This window comes from Balaenoptera borealis, assembly GCF_965194805.1.
Source record: "Balaenoptera borealis genome assembly, chromosome: 7".
NCBI lineage: Eukaryota > Metazoa > Chordata > Mammalia > Artiodactyla > Balaenopteridae > Balaenoptera > Balaenoptera borealis.
Window position 1 is genome coordinate 10,401,189 of NC_138864.1, and position 20,543 is coordinate 10,421,731.

A 20,543-nucleotide genomic window follows, 5' to 3' on the forward strand; every position below is an offset into this window, starting at 1 on the left:
CGCAGTGTTTCACCAGTTAAAGGCGATGGGTGGTGAGCCAGGATGCTGTGGGTGACGGAGGGAGCGGGGCGGGCACCTTAGCTGCCTCTCTTGGGGTAAAGTACACAGCGGGCCTGCCTTTCCTCCCTGGGCGGGAGAACAGCCTAGAATAGGCTTCATATGTTCCTCCTGGCTTTCTAGAAACTCTGGAGTGTTTACCCTTCCCCCGTGGTATGTTCCAGTCCCGGGGTGTCCCCTCGCCTGTGGGCACGGGGGGAGGGGAAGGGGGGGCAGCTTGACAGCTGTGGGACCAGGGGTGGGAGGGCGGATGAGGGCCTGCCCTCCACGCCGGCGCAGCTCCCTAAAGCCCACAACAGTGCCAGAAAGGTCCCTTCTCACAGCCATACTTTAGGTACCCCGCTTCTCCAGAGGTGCCGCACTTTTAGAGAAATACTTTTCTTTTGCTTTATTTTCCTTAACGCTTAGACTCTACGCTGATCGTACTAAGTCCAACAATACCTAAGTGTGCAAAGAGTCTGTAAGCTTCCTCCTTCCTTCATCTGGTCCCAACCCCCTGAGGAGAACCGTTCTTACGCGCTGTTACATGTCTTCCCACCTGTAGAAAATGTTTATCTCTACCTGTCAGCTTGGAGACCACACTGATGCTGCAGTTGCTGAACCTGTCGGATTAAGGAACTGCCAACGTGGCTGACGTGGTGAGAGCCTGGAAGCCGTGATGGGTCCACGGTGCGGGGCTCTGCCCGGAAGGACGGAGGCGTGCGCAGCCGCGGGCAGCACTAGGTCTCTGGGTCCCAGAGTATCCCCTCCATCACCTGGGCGTCCTCCGCAGAGACATGGAGTAAGAAAAAGGTTCAGGAGCTCTGCTGTTTCGTGCAGCCCTACATCCTTGTATGGCCTAGAGCGTGGTAACAAGCACAGGGCACCAGACTCTCCTCCACCTCCAGGTACCAAGTACTTATGTTCAGTTTTGGTTTCAAAAGGGAGAAGAGAAAAAAAGATCGGCGCGTAGGGGTTCTTCACTCTTTCCTGCCCTGAGTGACAGGCTGTTGCCAGAAGTGAACATTTGTAGATTTTGAGAGCTCTTCCTACGTTCTCTTTATGAGTCTTCTGTCAGATATGTGGTTTGCTATGTTTACCCCCAGTCCGTAGCTTGTCTTTTCAACCCCTTAGAAGGGTCTTTGCCGAGCAAACCGTTCTCATTATGAAGTGCAGGTGATGCGTTTCTTTTTATGGATCATGCTTTTGGTGTCATGTCTGAGAATTCCACACCAAAGTCCAAATCCTGAGGGTTTTCTCTTACGTTATCTTATAAAAGTTTCATAGTTTTGCATTTTAGACTTAAATCTTTGATCCATTTTGAATATAAAATGTGAACTTTAGGTCGCCGTTCATTCTTTTGCCCCTGAAGTCTAGTTGCTCCTGCACCATCTGTAGAAAAGGTGCTACCCTATTTCAAGACATATTACACAGCTGTAACAATCAGGAGTTCTTGTTTCTTTTTGTTTTGATAATAAATGCCGGTCACTGCAACGTGGACATGGTGGGGACAAACAGGGGACGTTCCTCCCTGTGACACTGTGACCTCAGGGTGACCCGGAGGTTGGGGTGCTGGTGATTGATGACAAGACCTCCCCACAACCCAGCCACCAGACACTTAGAAAAATGCCCACAAAAGGTGCGCTGCAAAGCATGAAAGCTCAATCCTGGACTTTAAATGCTTTAAAAAAAGTGCATGGTTACCCAAATGTAAAGCTGATAGCTAGTGGGAAGCAGCCGCGTCGCACAGGGAGATCAGCTCGGTGCTTTGTGACCACCTAGAGGGGTGGGATAGGGAGGGTGGGAGGGAGACGCCAGAGGGAGGAGATATGGGGATATATGTATATGTATAGCTGATTCACTTTGTTATACAGCAACAACTAACGCACCATTGTAAAGCAATTATACTCCAATAAAGATGTTAAAAAAAATAAATTAAAAAAAAAAAGTATATGGTTACCACGTTTATGTCAAACAGTTTTTCAGGTGGAATTTTTCCTAACGTAAAACAAAAGCAATTTGAACAGAAAGCGTTTTGAAACGTGCTTTTGGTGGGGCTCCTTGCAGATAGGGAGTGGAAATGATTAACAGGACGGTTATCAACTGTGGACTTCCGGCAGCAGAGGCAATGTTATTTTTTGACGTAGTGTGAGCCTGAGGCAGGCACATACCCCGGACATTCGATTTTGTGGACAGTCTCTTTCCTCGTCCACGGCAAGGAGCAGGAGGAGAATGCATTGCTGGCAGAGGATGTGCAGGTTTTTCTTGGTCATTCCTGCTGCTGGTAGGGAGCGGACGTATTTAGCCTGGCTCTGCTTTCTTCTTTGCTGTGTGTTGCAGAACCCCAACGGAGGCCAGGTCCCCAGGAAGCTGGGGTGTGGGTGAACTTGAGCTGCAGTGCCAGAGCGCACCTGCCCTTAGCCACGGTGCAGAGCGGGGTTGGGGGGGGCAGCCTCTAAATTCCCCGTGGGCAAAGCCTCCCCTTGGCGAGCCAGGCCGTCACCAAGTTACCCACCAACCTAGGGTAACAGTGGCTGTTTCTGCACAACTCCTTGGTGTGGCTGGGAAGAGAATGGGGAAAGAGATCATTTTGGAGTAGTGAATTTTCTTTCTTTTTAACTTTCCAGCTCTTTTCCTCTCTTCAGAACATGCTGTCAGTGTTTTCTTGTTTATTCTATAGGAGATTTTGAAGCCAGTCATAGACTCACAAAAAGTTGGCACAGGAAAGGTGTCAAGATAACATTTGGTTCAATGGCTTTCAAACATTACCAAACTGAGAAATTCATTTTAAAAATTACGACATTTACACATGACTATATGTGAAGTTTCATGAAATAATACCGTCTTTATAATATCACTCTGAAACTGTCCATTTTCTTTTCTTTCCATTCTATTTCTTTTTCTTCTCTGTTGTGCTGGTCTTAACCCACTAAGATGATTTCACAACACTGCTGGGTTGAGACCCACAGTTTGAAATAGCATCTAGGGCATGACTCTCATGTACAGAACGGGAAACTGAGGCCATTAGTAGATAAGTGATTAACCCAAAGTTGTTTAAAGCTAGTTACAAAGCGGCAGAATCTGGATTAGAACTGTTTTGGCATCAGGAACTTGGGTCGTTCTTGGTACTTCAATGAGTAGAAAGATAGTCTTTGAACCTCACACATGGATAGAAGATACATTACCTTACATTATTCCCCATTTTCCTTTTCTCCTTTCTGCCACCAGTCATTGGATTAGGACCCACCCCAATCAGGTATGACCTGATTTTAACTTGATTACATCTTTAAAGGCCTTATTTCCAAATAAGGTCACATCACAGATACCGGAGGTCAGGACGCAGACACCTCTTATTGAACAGTTCAAATCACAGTACGTAGTCATCTACATATTCCACTTGGAGACTTTGCTCTTAGTGGTCGTAACCACTGCAATGTCAGTGTCGCAGACAGCTTGAAGCATATGATCTCTGAAATGCATTGAAAACATTGTGTTCCCTTCCTTAGTCTGCAGTCAGTCAGCCTTGAACTCCAGTGAAGGGCTTCCTTTGCATTTTCTTCATGACTCCCTCCACTGAGCCCTCCCCATAGTCCAGAAGGACTGTAGCAGATACCTTTGCCAATGGTCTAGAGCCCTCACTGAAAGCTTTCTTTGGTGAATACAATATGAGAATGACACACAGTAGGTCACTCTTGCAGGGGAATGACAACTTACCTGCAGTATAACAAAAAGAGTGATATGGTGAGACACTATATAAATCCCAAGTTTTAAATTACAGCTAGGCTGAGTGGAGATCTCTGGTGGGTCTACAGATGATAACAAAGACTGAGGAAAGGGAATCCTTTTTTGCCCTTCGAAAATTGCAACTCATTAATCAAACTTGTGTTTTAAAAATACGTGAAGAGGAGATCAAGATGGTGGAGTAGAGGGATGTTGAGCTCACCTCCTCCCACAAATACATCAGAAATATATCTACATGTGGAACAGTTCTCACAGAATACCTACTGAAAGCTTGCAGAAGATCTCATACAACCAAAGCTGCAAGAAAGATCCCCATGTAACCAGGTAGGATGAAGGGAAAAAGGAGAAGAGGAGGAATCGGGAGGGGACCTGCACCCCTGGGAGGAAGCCATGAAAGAGGAAAGGTTCTCTCACCCTGGGAACCTCCCTCACCAGCCAGGAGGTCAGCCTGGACAGATGGGGAGCTTCAGAGGCTGGAGAGGAGAGTGTGGGAGCTGGCCTGTGGCCCCACAGGGTAGCGAGAGACCAGGACAGACGGTCCTGGCCACATTGCTGCACTTCCCAGCCCGAGATGGGCACATGCTGGTGCGTGCTGCAACTGGCTTCAGTGGACAGACCCAGGGAGAAGACTTGGTTTGGCCACTCGGAGACAGCCCAAAGGGTCTGGAGTGTGGCCACGGAAGGGAAGAGGTACGATTGTCATTATATGTAGATTTCTATATACTCTATATAGAAAACCACACAGAAACTATTAGAACTGATAAATGGTTTCAGGAAGGTAGCAGAATACAAGATTAATACACATAAATCTATTGCAGTTCTTTACACTGACAATGAAATATCAGAAAGAGAAAGTTAAAAAAAAACAAACCTGTTTAAAATTGTGTCAAAAAAATAAAATACCTAGGAATAAACCAAGGAGGTTTCTGAAAGACTTATACATTGAGAACTATAAAACATTGATAAAGGAAATCAAAGATGATTCAAGGAAATGGAAAAATATCCCATGCTCTTGGATTGAATTAATATTGTTAAAATGGCCATACTACCCAAAGCAATCTACAGATTTAATGTGATCCCCATCAAATTACCCATGATATTTTTCGCAGAACTAGAATTAATAATTCTAAAATGTATATGGAACCACAGAAGACCCAGAATTGCAAAAGCAATCCTGAGGAAAATGAACAAAGCAGGAGGCATAACCCTCCCGGACTTCAGACAATACTACAGAGCTACAGTAATCAGAACGGCATGGTATTGGCACAAAAACAGACATATGGATCAATGGAACAGAATAGAGAGCCCAGAAATAAACCCATACACCTACGGTCAATTAATTTTCGACAAAGGAGGCAAGAATATACAATGGAGAAAAGACAGTCTCTTCAGCAAGTGGTGTTGGGAAAGTTCGACAGCTGCAAGTAAATCAATGAAGTTAGAACACACCCTCACACCATACACAAAAATAAATTCAAAATGGCTTAAAGACTTAAATATAAGACATGCCACTGTAAAACTCCTGGAAGAGAACATTGGTAAGACATTCTCTTAAATAAATCTTAACAATGTTTTCTTAAGTCAGTCTCCCAAGGCAATAGAAATAAGAGCAAAAATAAACAAATGGGACCTAATCAGACTTATCAGCTTTTGCACAGCAAAGGAAACCATAAACAAAACGAAAAGACAGCCTTCAGAATGGAGAAAATGTTTGCAAACAATGTGACTGACAGGGGCTTAATTTCCAAAATATACAAACAGCTCATACAACTCAATAACAAAAAAACACACAACCCAATCATAAAATGGGCAAAAGACCTAAATAGACACTTCTCCAAAGAAAATATACCGATAGCCAATAGGCACATAAAAAGATAATCAGCATCACTAATTATTAGAGAAATGCAAATCAAAACTACAATGAGGTATCACCTCATACTGGTCAGAATGGCCGTCATCAAAAAGTCTACAAATAATAAATGCTGGAGAGGGCGTGGAAAGAAGGGAACCCTCCTACGCCGCTGGTGGGAATGTAAATTGGTGCAGCCACTATGGAGAACAGTATGGAGGTTCCTCAAAAAACTAAAAGTAGAGTTACCGAATGATCCAGCAATCCCAGTCCTGAGCATATATCCAGAAAAGACGAAAACTAATTTGAAAAGATACAGGCACCCCAATGTTCATTGCAGCACTATTTACAATAGCCAACACATGGAAGCAATCTAAGTGTCCATCAACAGATGAATGGCTAAAGAAGATGATGTGGTGTATATATATACATATATATATATGTATATATACACACACAATGGAATATTAGCCATAAAAAGAGTGAAATAATGCCCTTTGCAGCAACAAATGAGATTATCATACTAAGTGAAGTAGGTCAGACAGAGAAAGACAAATATCATATGATATCACGTGTATGTGGAATCTTAAAAATAGTACAAATGAACTTATTTACAAAACAGAAACATAGACACAGAAAACAAACATGGTTACCAAAGGGGAAGAGAGGGGAGGGATAAATTGGGAGTATGGGATTAACAGATGCACACTACCATATGTAAAATAGATAAACAACAAGGATTTACTGTATAGCACAGAGAACTGTATTCAGTAACTTGTAATAAACTGTAATGGAAAAGAATAAAAAAACAAATATAGATATATACATATATATGTATTACTGAATCACTTTGCTCTACACCTGAAAGTAACACAATATTGTAAATCAAGTATACTTCAATAAAAAATTTAAAAAATAAATAAATATGAACATTATAATGCAGACAGCCGTTAGTTAAGTATACTGAGAAGTCTTTGGTGAAATGAAATCCACTGTCTCTGTATATTACTCACGCGAGTCAGTAGGCGACATGCTGGGAATGATTGTCCAGGTTCAGTAAGTACCCAGGTTTTTCTAATACAAGAAATGAGGAGGGATTCGAATATACAGGTTGGCAAGATCAGGACCCTAAAACACGAACCACAGTGAATGGAACAGCATTAGGGAATTCATTAACAGCAAGGTCAAGGCAGGGCCAACTGCAAAGACACAGGATGGAGGAAAGCTGGCTTAACAGATGCACCCATTGAAGGTGAGGCTTAGTTTACCATAAGGAAATAACAGCCCCACCTGGGATGTTGTAACAAATTACTGCAAGTGCTGTGGCGTAAAACAATACACGTGCATCGTCGCCCTGTTTAGTGCCTGGGTTCTCAGGGGCTCACAATGCTGTGATCCAGCTGGGTTCTCATCTGGCACTCCCAGCCCTCCTCCATGCTCATCCCGGTTGTTGGCAGAATACACTTCCTGGAGGTTGTAGGACTGAGGCCCTTGGGCCCTAGCAGCTGCCTGCCCATTCACAGCAGGACTGTTTGCTTCTTCATGACCACAGTGTCTCTGCCAGGAGGGACATTTGTTAAGAGCTGTCACCTGATCAAGTCAGGCCCACATAGATTCTCTCCCTTTTGATCTGGGACCTTAATGACATCTGCAAGATCCCTTTGCCTCTGACTTAAAACCTAATCACAGGAGTGATATCCAGCATGCATTTGGATCAAGTTGTATTAAGGAATAAGCAAGGGACATGAAACTGGATAAGCTTATGTTGATTGGAAGTGCTCAGCTCCAGGGCTGCACTTGGGAGGGATGTTTGCAAATTGAAATGGGCCAAAGGGTGGGGAAGGCACTCAGAAAAGTCACAAGGACAGATGAAGATGGCCTGGGCCTGCTTGTTTGGGAGAAAACTAAGGGAGGATATAATAGTTATCTTCAAATATTTGAAGGGCTATTACTGGGAAGAGGAATTTGACATACTGGCTTTTGGCCTTTGGAAAGGCACGATGAGACATCCTGAAACATCTATCCCAGCCCAGCACTCGCCTGCCACATTCCTTCCCGGCTCCCCAGTTCAGTTGCTTGTCTGAATTCCAGAGGAGCACAGCCCTGGCCATAGTCTTCAGCAATCACACACATTGTGGACACTCAGGAAATAGGGAAGTAACCGTGGCAAAGGCCCATTTCCATCGGAATGATCTACTGAAGGGCATGCTCCAGTCCCAGGAGGGTGTGTCCTCCCTATCACTTCTCTAGACCCTCAAAGGGTCAACTAGCACCAGAAAATCAGGACACCAGAAGCCTTGAGAAGTTTCCGGTGCCTAAGTGGACAGCTGCCTAGAATAAAAAACATCCATACAGGTATTCCGTATTTAATCATATAAAGAATACATACCACCTTGAAAAACTGCTGCAGGTATGTCTTACCTGAGGCATCAGAGTTGGCATTCAGTTGCCCCTTTCCGCTGTATTCATGCAAATTCTTTTAATATTGCAAAAACTCAGTGTCATTTCCATCTTCTTTAAGTCTTCTGCGTGTGTCTGCTTTTCCACGGGATGGCGTGGCGGAATGGAAAGCCGGTGGGCCCTGGGGTCAGGTGAGCTCTGGTTTCAGGTCCCAGGTCACCATGTGCTCCTGGACCCGTAGGCATCTGCTCTGTCGCACTGAGCCATTTTCTTTCCTATAAAATGGGGATGATTCTGTCTCTAAAGGAGTCCGTGAAAACCTAATAGAGCAACATAGAAAGAATAAAGTATATAGTTGGTGCTTTATAAATACTTCTACTTTCTGAAAATTACTTCTGAAATAACTAGACAAGAATCCTTGAACATGTAGAATTTTCATTTTAACCATACCATAACATCAATAGTGTGGTGAAATTCTGCTCAATGTGATCTGCTAAGCATCAGACAGGGAGAAGAATTGACACCCAGGGTCCCTGTGTCTCCTGGCACGGTGCTGGGTTCTTTACCCAGCGTGTCCTTGATTCTCACAGGTGCCCCTGGTGACACAGTGGCAGATGTGATGGCCGAGCTCACGTGTTTTGGGCTCCATGTTTTGTCCACTGAACGTGCTGCCCTGAGTCTGACAACGTGCAGGGCTGCGTAGGGACGTGCCCCCTGCCCCTGGGGAAGGTGACCCTCTTCCCCTGCTAACTCCTTGTGCGTCTCACACATAGTTTAAAACCAGTATTGATAGTATTATGGTAGCTGCTGTTTACCAGGTACCAGGCCCTGTGCTGGGTAGTTATTATGAATTATCTAATGTCTATATTGCCTCACAATTTTCCTGCTTCAGTATCTCCACTTCACAGGTGAGGAAACTGAAGCTCAGAGACTGAATAACTTGCTCTCGTTCACACAGCCGGTCAGTACGGAGCCAGGGCTTCCAACTCAACGTTCTTAATGTCTTCAAACCAGTCATTACAGGTTGTAAGATTTACCAAAAAAAAAATGACGGTCTGTGGTAATCCAAAAAAGTGAGATTATTTGGCCCCCGTGGAGGAAGAAAGAGCGCTGGAAAGACGTATCACCAGAGCATGGGAAAAGTGAAACTACGGCTTCTCTGTGAGCCAGTTTTTCCTGGCAGCGTCTTGGAACAAAACCAACTATAGCAGAATTTTCTGTTTTAATATGAGCTGCAGGGTGACCTTTTTTCTTCATGCTTTCACCTCTCTCCCCGTCTCTGCCTAGTTAATTCCAAGGAGGCCCTGCCTGGCCCACTGGAGAGCCGTGCAGCTCGCAGTCCCCGGGGCCAGCCTCCAAGGCACAGGGGCCACTGGCCTCTGCTCCCGCCAGGAGGCCCGGAGGCCCGCACAGCCCAGGGAGGGAGGCGGCAGCCGCTGGCCGGCCGAGCAGGGGATGAGCTGGGGGGTGGATGGCCCACGAGAGAACTGAAGTCTTTCCTTTCTTTTTGTCTCCCCTTCTAAGCCATGAATCGACCCCAGTCTCCCCCCACTCTGTCCCCTCTGGCCCCTCTCCGTCCGTGCCCCGCTGCAGCCTCGCGTTCTGTGTACACAATGCTGTCCTAATATTTCTCTTTTCTCCGGGCAGGAAATGAGAAACTCATTTTTTAGAGCCATTCAGGAAGTTGTCCAGAGTTATAATGGCCCATTATCTAATGGCCAGAGTTTACTTAGGCTTTCACTACTTGCACTGCCCACTTGAAACAAGGAAAAGTATTTCCCCCGCTGCCGCGAGCGTGCTATTGAGACGGACCACGGGCACCCGGACGCCCTGCTGCCCAGCCGCGCGCTCCAGGCTCACCCTCCTCCGTGCTCCTTGGAAGAAGCTTCTCGGTTATCTCTTCTAGTCTGTGCTCTCAGCGTTGGGCTCACAATCCCCTTACTGAACCCGTCATTCCTTAGAGAGTCGATCAGCCCGAGCTGGGGCACTTTTAAAAATGCGTATTCCTAGGCCTGCGGAGGGAGGGGACGGTGGGTCTCCGGAATGCTCATTCTAAGCCTTATTTTCTGCACCCAAAAGAGGCAGAGCGCGCACGCTTTAACGAAAGGTGGTTTGCGCCTGAAGCACGTAAAGCATTTCAAATATGTGGCAAAATGCGTCTGATTGGCACCAAAGATTTTTTATTTTTATTAGGAGCATGAATGACAAGAACAGACTTTGAAGGAGGATTAAGCAGCCTTTTCTTACCTGCGCTTTGTGCTGTCGGGACAAGTCGGAAGCTCCCCTTTCGGGTTCATCAGTGCCTGAGCACCCACGCCCCCAGCTGAGACCCAGCCCCGTGGGCCGTGCTCTCTCCCAGGATGTGGGAAGGCCTGGCCATGAGTCAAGGCTTACAGGAACCCATGCAGGTGAGCGGGGAACATTCCAGCACCTGGTGTGCAGCTGCCCCTCCCAAAGGCACTCCTCCCTCTGTGCAGCACAGGCCGCGGAAAGGAACCCACAGTAGTAACTCTGGGTGTGTATGTCCGTAGCTGCTCGAGATGGGCCCACGGGGGAGGTGATACATGGAAACAGGGATCTCCTTCCTCAGATCCTGGCATAAAGCAGGGAGTGAAAGTGCACCCGCTCCCACATCCTTGATATCTGCCACACCTGCTCGGTGCCCATTCCTCTCCCGTCTGGATGAACAGCCCCACAAAGCCCGAGGTACCGAGAAGGGAATGAGGTGGCCACCTCCGCGGAGAAGAAAACCTGGTTTCAGACTCTGCACTCACCTTCCCCTGCCCTGCTCTGAAGGTGGGATCCATCAGGGCAGGCCCCCTTGGCACCAAGGACCCCATGAAAGAACCTGAAACCCAGTCTGTAAAACTGCAAAACAGATGCCAGCAATGTTCCTAGGACGTCTTCGTGAGTCAGAACACAGGTGCCTTCAAGAACATTTAACTTCTCGACCAGTGTGCCCTGAGTATGTGCAGTCTCCCTGGATGGAGCCCTGGCCACACTTGTGGTTGTTCAGATCACAGGGGTAATTTTAGAGTAATTTAGAAGTCAACTGCCGGGCATCTGCACTTGCAAACTAAATGCCTGGCACATGACTTGGTTAAGGTCATTACAGTACAAATGACAGGGGCGCACCTGGGCGACCTCCACGGTCATCCAGCTCCTGTGACTACCAGGGGCGGTCACCCTCCCTCTCAGCCCTGATGAAAGCCTCCATCCTTCTGCCAATGGGGCGCAACCCTGTTTTCAGCCCCCCCCTTTTTTTTTAATGCTGACACTGTTTTCCTTCTGGAATGAAAGGCCTCTGCCCACCTCACTCCCGTCCCTTTGAATGTGAAGACTGCAAGCTCCGGAGGTTTGCCAGCGTGCCTTCCTGCATTCCACCATCCTTCCTCTTCCCTCCCTCCACCATTCTTATCTGTCTCCATTTGTTTGTTTGGCTGTATTTTAATTCCTTGATACGAAAACGCCTTCTCCTTGTAAAAAGTTCAGTGGTCGCAGAAAGTCAGAGAATAGAAGGAGTCTTCCTCTCCACCTCCCAGATCCCACTTCCACTGGCCAGAGTTTGGGAGGTGCCTTCCAGAATTTGTTCTCTGTATTCTACATACAAACATATGCACAAATAAAAATACTTTAGGTTTGGTTTATAGTTTTATACAATGAGTGTATATGATGCAAATTGTTTTGCTACTTGCTCTTTTTTTTTTTTAAACTTCACTTTAACTGAGAGCTTTCCAAATTGCCATCTGTATGATCTGTGTAACTGTTCCTCGTCCTCAGGGTGGCCTGCTGCTGCTGGTGGGCATTTAGATTGCTTTGGATTTGTTAGCCAGAACAGTGAGGGCTGTAGTGAACATGTTTACACAGTTTTTCTCTGCACACAGGAAGGGGTTTTCCAGAAGACAGCTAGAAGGGGAGGACCATTCAGTGGATTTTTCAATAAATTGTTTTCAAATTTTCCATTATACCCAGAAGTTGTAATACACATCCAGAGCCCCAAATCATCAAGATATTTCACCATCTACCCTTGCATTTCTGAAAAATTTTAAAGCCAGTCACATCACACCAAGAAATAATGTCATTTCACCACACCATGCTTCATTATGCATCCCTAAAACTGCGAATTTTATGTCATCCCGAGGAGAGTGGAACAGTTCAAGGAATGCTCAAGCTGTTGGTCAACAGAGCCCAGACTGTGTTCTAAATGTGGCCCTGAGTAGTGGCCAGCGGGAGTCCGTGAGTAGTACTTGAACTCTATCAGAGCTTGCCTTAGACAAGGTCCCTCGGCCTTCTGCAGAGCTACACACAGGTGGCAAGACCCAGTCCTAACTTGGTGTGCACACCCATGACTGAAGTTTGGCAAAACAACACGTACAACACACACCCTTAATGACTAAGCTGCCTCTGTTCTCCCACTGTGCCCATGATTCCTGCTGTGCTGGGAACAGAATGGCCTGAAACACAGTATTGTGGGTGAAATATCATAAACTGTCCCTTGCTTCACTTTGCATTTGGCCTGACAATTCCAGTAGAGGCTGAGTTCTGCAGGTTTATTTGAGGAGGCCAGGAAATGCCCTGGAGGCCGAGATTAGGTGCTCCCTGTCGTGGAGCAGTCACCTTAATCGCTGCAGCAAGGTCTGCATCAAGAGCATCAGCCCAACCTCGCTGCAGCCCTGTGGTGCAGTGTGCCCCGCGGAGGCTCCAGTGTCCTTGCTACCCCATAGTCGGGGGCACTTGCAAATCCAGGCCAGCCCGAGAGCCCGGCACACTCACATTTCACCTCCCCCCGCGATCACAGTGCATAAATGATCCCGTTTTTCATCCCCGAGGACTGCTGTTTTTTCTATATTTATTACAGTATAATTGGTTCTGAAGAAAGTGTTCAAATTGTGTATCATGTGGAATACGTTTATGGAATCAAGTTTATATACCTTTTTCACCGGTTCACAAGAAGCTGTCCTAGCAAATGTCACCAGGCATAGTGACGAGCAGGTCACGTCATCCCTGTGCCAGGCTAATAACAGCTGCCTGCGCTGGCGTCAGCCACCGGGCAGGGCCAGCTGGTGGTGCATCTCCAGCAGTTTGCAGATCATAAGTGTGGTTTTCATGAGGTTGCTAAAGATCTGTCAGTGTAGAGAGGGATCAGAGATTAGGAATTTGGAGGGCTTCTGTTGCTAGCATTTCTACAAATGACCAGTTAGAGGGCTGAGTCCAGCCTGCACACATATGTGAAAACCTGTAATGGACAAAGTTCACTTAATCGGTTACTTTTTTAAAAAATTTATTTACTTATCTTTTTATTTTTGGCTGTGTTGGGCCTTCATTGCTGCACACGGGCTTTCTCTCGTTGTGGCGAGTTGCGGGATGGTGGCTTTTCTTGTTGCGGAGCACAGGCGCTAGGCTCATGGGCTTCAGTAGTTGTGGCGTGCAGGCTCAGGAGTTGTGGCTCACGGGCTTAGTTGCTCGGTGGCATGTGGGATCTTCCCGGACCAGGGCTCGAACCCGTGTCCCCTGCATTGGCAGGCGGGTTCTTAACCACTGTGCTGCCAGGGAAGTCCCTTAATTGGTTACTTTTATGTGTCCCATCTTTCTAACTTGCCCAACATTTTCACATGTTTTAATTTTAGTCAAAAGAATCCAAACTAAAATGGGACTTTGAAAAATTATTTACCTTATGTGTGCCTTAATTTCCTCAACTGACATCTTGGAAAAAGAAGATGAGCTAGATGGTCCCAGGGGTCCCCTCCAGCGTGCGTGCCTGTCAACTCCTCACAATGGGCAAGCCTTCAGGGCACTTCTGTTGGTCGTGTCCTGTGAGAACAGATTTACCTTCTACCCTTTTAGTTCTACTTTCCATGTTTGAAATTATAGATGTCATGTGTCCAGGCTTTTTAAATGAAATCGCCTTTGTGTTGGTGGTTGTATTGGTCATTTTTCACTCCACTTAGTTTTGGAATCACTAGCTTGGCCAATTTATAACCAAAAACTGTAGTTTACAGTTAGTAATAAATCCCGCAGATGACTGTAGTAGCCAAATCCATATTCTCTTTCCACGACTCATTTTCAGGTCTTAGTCCTAGTTAATGATAAACAGAAACAAGAGCATTTCTCACCCTGATTGTGCAGCACCTCTCTACTACTTTTCCTCGTCCTTTCATGGTATTACACAATTTTCCCTTCTGGAAACAGTAATTTCTACTTATATGTGTGGACAATCAATAATGAAAAAATGATTTTTTTCAAGGAGGAAACTGTATTTATATCTACTCTAATTTTGATGGAAACTTTCTCTGGAGACTGGGGTTTTGTTTTTAAAGTTTTTTCTTTTAAACATAGGAGAGTTTTTGCATCTGTTATCCAAGGATTAACCTAAGTTTCTCTTAGGCGGTGTGGTTTAAGGCTCAACATTTGAGGCCAGTCCACTCCTGGCGGCGGTGTTGGTCTTCCCGGTCACGCTGTGACTGTTCCTGGTGGCCCAGGGAGTGGCCAAGGAAGCATGGGAGGTGCCGACGGACACGGAGCAGTTGTCTTCATAAAACGTCAGCTGTATCGCAGATGATGGCAGAACCGGGACAGGAAGTGCATCCACCAAGAACTTAACAGTACAGCCAGTGTGAGATGCGCATAACATATAAAAAATGAAACTATTGTACAGATGCAATGCATTGCGTAGGCTTGTATGTTTTCCCCATTACAAAGGAAAGTTTGTCTTCAAGAGGGGCTGCTCGACAGGATGACATATGGCGATAACATTTTTCATTGGGAAGTTAACCTTAGAAGCGAGTTTCCATTGACTGGTGAGGAGGAGAATGAATTGTCCTAACCCAGCACCCAGCACTGCATCCTCGGGAGAGAGAGCTCTTGGTCGGTCACGAGAGGCAGCTGCCTTGTGCCAGCACCAATTCTGGGAGGTTTGCCTAGGGCTCTTCCTGAGCATGGCAAAAGGGCCTCGTGGACGTGGCCCTCCTACTGTCCAGATGATCGTACAGGACAGGCTAGCCTGTCACATCAGGAGGTCCAGTCAGAGAGAGGTTTTCAAGCATCTAGTTTGGGGGCAGTCAATAGAGCAGTGCTTGGAGACTCGTTAAGTCGGTGACCAACATCTAGGTCATAGTTTTCTACTAAGAGTCCATAATGAAAATAGGAAGAGGAAGCTACTCCAGAGCATTCTAACAATTTTCTTTCTCACTTCATCTCTCACTAATGCTAGATACTCTAAGACTTTGCATCCATGAAGCTATCTCAGATTGGTTTTAGAAGAGGGTAAAAGAAGGAACGCATAGTGCTTTAGGTTGTTTCTGGCCATCATAATTGCTCAGCACTACATGTTCACGGGCGTTTATTTTGCAGGCTCTAGACAGACCCTGCTCTTTAGCAGATATGTAGTTATCCTTGAAATATTAGAAAGGTCCCAGCAACTTAGCAAAGGCATTTTGGATCATTCAAAACCGTGACTCATAGTAATGCAGATTCATGACTCTGACTTCAGTTGAGCAAAAGACACAGAGTTCTGTGGGGACATCCAGACTTGAGAAGTTGCTCTGAAGGCCTGAGGGACTTGGAGAGGGGGCTCTGGGCCTCCTCCTTCGATGGTTCTTTCACTCCCCTTTCCTCAAATTAAGGCTCAGTGTCCCAATAATTCTGAATTGTCCTTTATCCTTTTCCCGTTGAAATGCCTTGCAAACGTGTACCAAAAGATGGTCATTTCCCTGAGGATACTGCTTGTTCCTCTTATTCTTTTGTAACTCGTGGTGCCCAGGCTTGTGGCACGGAGGGCATGGTCTCTCCTGCCCATCGCTGTGCCCTCGAGGGTGCATTCCCTTGGGAAATGCTGGGGGAAGGAATTCGTCACCTTGGAAACTTAGAGCCGCCTCCAGCTAAACAGGAAAGTCAGCGGTGAACACAGGATGATCCTGGGGCTACGTCCACTCTTTATGTTGGTAAGGGATAGATTTCACAGGGAAAGGAGGAAATAGTATTTTAAAACTCAAGTTTGTATTTTCTTTTGCTTATGATTCAGTAAAATCTACAGAGGAGCCTTAGAAGTCACCTTGTGGAACTGAATGTGTTGTTTTTCAGTTCCTGGTGGCACCTACGGAGCCATCACCACTTTAGAGAAAACATCTTGTTTAGGGCTCACAGTGGCCCTTCTCACTCGCTCTGCCTTCTGTTCCTCTGCTTGAAATCACTGACGTTCCCCTGTGTCACCCACAGAGCAGATATCCTGGCAGGAAAGCCCTCACCAGCAGGTCTGCCCGGAGCTCCTACCACCCTTTGCTGGATGAAAAGTCAGGGTGCGGCAGGGAGCAGCCCCAGGGCCGGAGGGAGCAGGGAGCTGGGAGAGCCGGGTCCCCTAAAGAGACGGTGACACAGACACAGCGTGGGTTCCCGGGGGCGCAGCCAGGGGCCCGCTCCTGACTGTCTGTTCCTGCCTCTGCGCCCTTCGTGGTGCTCGGTGCCCGCCTGCACTGACCCCACCAGCCAGGGGCACGCGCTGTCTCTGGTCTTGTCTGGTATCCACTTTTCCCTCCATCATGCAGAATTCAAAAGGTCAGATCACTTCACCTCCCTAGACTCAATTTCCTGTGCCCTAGAGGAGGAGAAGGCCGGCGGCATCACTGCCCTGTCCTCTCCCGTCTCCCGGCGGGTGCAGCGGCCACCTGGCGGTGACCACCCTGCTCAGCGCACTGGCCCCAGCGCACGGCAGCTTCCCGATTTGTGCAGTGACCACGGGGTCCCGCAGGCACGCGCGCGCACACACACACGCACACGCGCGCGCACACACACGCGCGCACACACGCACACGCACACGCACACGCGCACACACACACGCACACGCGCGCACACACACACGCGCACGCACACACGCGCACACGCACGCACACTCGCGCGCACGCACGCACACATGCACACGCGCGCGCGCACACACACACACACACACACACAGGTAAGGCTCCTAGTTAAGGAGGAGAAAGTGACTCTCATTCTCTCCTTTTTATAGAGGGGGAGATGGAGACTCCGTTTGAGGTGAGAAAGCACAGAAGTGAATCCCGGCCTCCACCTAAGCCTTTCTCCATGAAAGTTTCCCTCACTCACACTATACACATATTCAAATATTTTTTAATGTTTTTTTTTAATTAATTAATTTATTTAGTTTTGGCTGTGTTGGGTCTTCGTTTCTGTGCGAGGGCCCTCTCTAGTTGCGACAAGCGGGGGCCACTCTTCATCGCGGTGCGCGGGCCTCTCACCATCGCGGCCTCTCTTGTTGCGGAGCACAAGCTCCAGACGCGCAGGCTCAGTAGTTGTGGTTCACGGGCCTAGTTGCTCCGCGGCATGTGGGATCTTCCCAGACCAGGGCTCGAACCCGCGTCCCCTGCATTGGCAGGCAGATTCTCAACCACTGCGCCACCAGGGAAGCCCTAATGTCTTTTTTTAAACTCTTAGTCCTGTATGGTCTGATAGCAAGAAACGATTATAAGTATGCAGCTTACCTCAAAGGGACTGAGGATAAATGTGATAAGAAACCCAGCAATGTCTGCGGGAAGAAAAAGTCAAAAGAACTGTGACAAGAGCACCAAAGGCTAGATCGACAGCAGGGCATTGTGAAAACAAAATAATTACTTATTGCCTCTATCCTCATAATTAAAATACACATGCACACCCAGGCAACCTTGTTTAAATCCTGGGCCCACGTAACATCCGGCAGCCGGGAGAACACACACCGGCTACTTCAGTGGAGCCCAGTGGAAGGCGGTCCGGGGTCAGGCAGCTGTGCTCCTCCCCTCAACAGCCCTCAGCTCCGTGGTTCTCAACGCTGGCTACTCACTGGAATCATCTGAAGAGCTTTCAGACACCTGTGCTGCCCCAGAATGATTGATTTGCAAATAATATTTTTTTAAAACCTTAACCATGACTTACTGAATATCTGACCCAATGATTTGGTCAATAAGTTCTTTCCCTTTAATTTTCTTGTTTGTAAATGCAAACTTCCCACCGGTGTCTTCTAGGTTTGGCAACTTTGGGTTCTATTTCACAGCAGTGCTGGCTCTGTCGATCAGAATTCACCTGTGACTTCTTTCTAGAAAATCATGGGGGACGGAATTTGCCTCCCCAGCAAGTATTGAAGGGTGAACTTGTGCATCCGTAAGTTTCTTCTTATTGACTGCAGCTCTCTGATTCCTGTGCAGCAGTTCCGTTTCTGAACGGTTTACAGTAACGTTGGGTTAAGAAAACGTGCCAGCACACCCTGAGGTACCGTCAGTGATGGCTACTGAAGGACCCGTTCACTCGCTCATTTATTCAGCAGGTTTCTCTCAGGGGTCTGCCGAGTGTTTGCCGATGGTTGGGCGCTCAGGCACGAAGCAGGCACAGCCCGTTCGTCTCCCTGGTTGGTTCACTTGCTCCGTGGATTGACTACACCTCTTGGTACCATGACCAGCCTTATTCTTCGCTCCCTTGCTTGTTGTCGACCTGAACCTTACCTTTGGGGCTCACTTTCTTCATACGTGACATTTAAATGCTAACAGATGCTGCTGGCGGGGGCCTTAACCTGCTCTGTACGCATCCCCTGGTCCATGCCCCCCAGCTGCCTGTCGTCTCCCCCTCTCCTGCTCTGACTGCTAATGCAGCCCCTCCCCAATCCATTTCCCTGTGTCTGTGCCACCCAGGCCCACATTAAATCTTGGACCTATTTACTGACCACTGCCTCTGGCTCTCCTCTGAAGGGCTCCCCAGTCGCTGCACCGTAATTCATATTTCGGGTACCGAGGAGCAAAGAGGGGTGCGTGGTGTCTCAGAGCTCTCAGCTGCTCTCAGTGGGACAATCTTAGGTACCCACTTCCTCATCCTTGAGGTTTATCACTCGGTGCCCTTGAGGATGACATTCAGAACCCCAGAGATCTGCACCTCCAAATCACCTTTCCTACCTACTCCCATGGCATTGGAGCTGTTTCACCTCAGAAATCTTGAAGCCTAATATCAGAAACCGAAATTTAATGCTCGTTTTACAGTGCTTTGCTCTATCACGCTTCTGAGACACTGCATTTTTTTTTTTTTACAAATTTAAGGTTTGTGGCAACCCCACATCAAACAAGTCTTTCGGTGCCATTTTTCCAACAGCATTTGCTAACTCTGTGTCTCTCTGTTACTTCTGGTAATTCTTGCAATATTTCAAATTTTTTCATTATTGTATTTGTTATGGTGATCTGTGATTAGTGATCTTTGATGCTATTATTGCAAAAAGATCTCAGGTTCAGATGATGGTTAGCATTTTTTAGCAGTAAAGTATTTTTAAATTAAGGTATGTACATTGCTCTTTTATTTATTTATTTTTATTTATGGCTGTGTTGGGTCTTCGTTTCTGTGCAAGGGCTTTCTCTAGTTGCGGCAAGTGGGGGCCACTCTTCATCGCGGTGCGCGGGCCTCTCACTATCGCGGCCTCTCCCGTTGCGGAGCACAGGCTCCAGACGCGCAGCCTCAGTAATTGTGGCTCACGGGTCCAGCTGCTCCGCGGCATGTGGGATCTTCCCAGACCAGGGCTCGAACCCGTGTCCCCTGCATTGGCAGGCAGATTCTCAACCACTGCGCCACCAGGGAAGCCCCATTGCTCTTTTAGACATAACGTTATTGAACACTTAAAAGATTATGGTATAGTGTAAACATAACCTTTGTATGCACTGGGAAACCAAAAAAATCTGTGTGACTCGCTTTATTGCGATTTTCACTTTATTGCAGTGGTCTGGAACCAAACCCAAACTACCTCCAAGGTCTGCCTGTTCTCTGGTTTAAAAAAAAAAAAAAGAGCAGCTAGGGTTGCGCAAACACCTCATGCTATTTTATTTTTTCATAATGAAGCCTTGTCCCATCTTATAAGAATGTCGCCCCTCTTCTCTACGGGTTAAATTCTCGTGTTCCTTCCGGTCCCCAGTCTCTCGTCATCCTGTTTCCAGATGTTATAGGGCAACCTTCCTTTGCAATTTTGGTGAAGACTAAAACCTGTATGCAGGTAACTTACCATCACTGGTTTGGAAACAGGCCTGTCTGGAGCGCAGTTCCTCCCCGTGTTCTCGGGGCACTGCCTCTGTGTCTCTGATATACGTCTGTGGGCCGTGTTGAAAGTGCCCCGGCCCGCTACCTGCCGAGTGAAGAGACAGGTTTGGACGAGCTGACCAGACACGTCTGCTGTGCTCAGCTGCGCAAGCATTGTCACAATCATTGTCATTCCTCCTGCAGTTTGAAGCCCTGTTTCTTTTCTGCTAATTTAGAGAAAATTTCCTTTGCAAATCCTTGATAAAATGATGACTTTAAACTTGTAGTTGATTTTCCAGTTATGTAGTTGTATTGACCAAAGTTCTTGGTAACAATTCAGAATCTTGTAAAATATACCCATGTATACGGAGATCTGTGTTTTTTTTTTGTTGTTTTTTTTTTTTTAATTTTTTTTTTTAACTTATTTATTATTTATTTATTATTTTTATTTTTGGCTGTGTTGGGTCTTCGTTTCTGTGCGAGGGCTTTC

General features: G+C 46.9%; 1 protein-coding gene and 1 long non-coding RNA gene across 7 annotated transcripts in view; one reads left to right on the top strand and one right to left on the bottom strand.

Moving 5' to 3' along the window:
• LOC309632312 overlaps positions 1 to 20,428 on the bottom strand; it is a 1,044,736-nt gene extending 1,024,308 nt beyond the window's left edge. Inside the window, exon 1 of the long non-coding RNA XR_014246854.1 lies at positions 17,234 to 20,428. This is a non-coding gene — a long non-coding RNA (uncharacterized lncRNA). The remainder of the gene's footprint in view (positions 1 to 17,233) is intronic.
• EGFR (epidermal growth factor receptor) overlaps positions 1 to 20,543 on the top strand; it is a 190,842-nt gene that overhangs the window by 65,168 nt on the left and 105,131 nt on the right. The gene's annotated exons all lie outside the window — the stretch shown is intronic.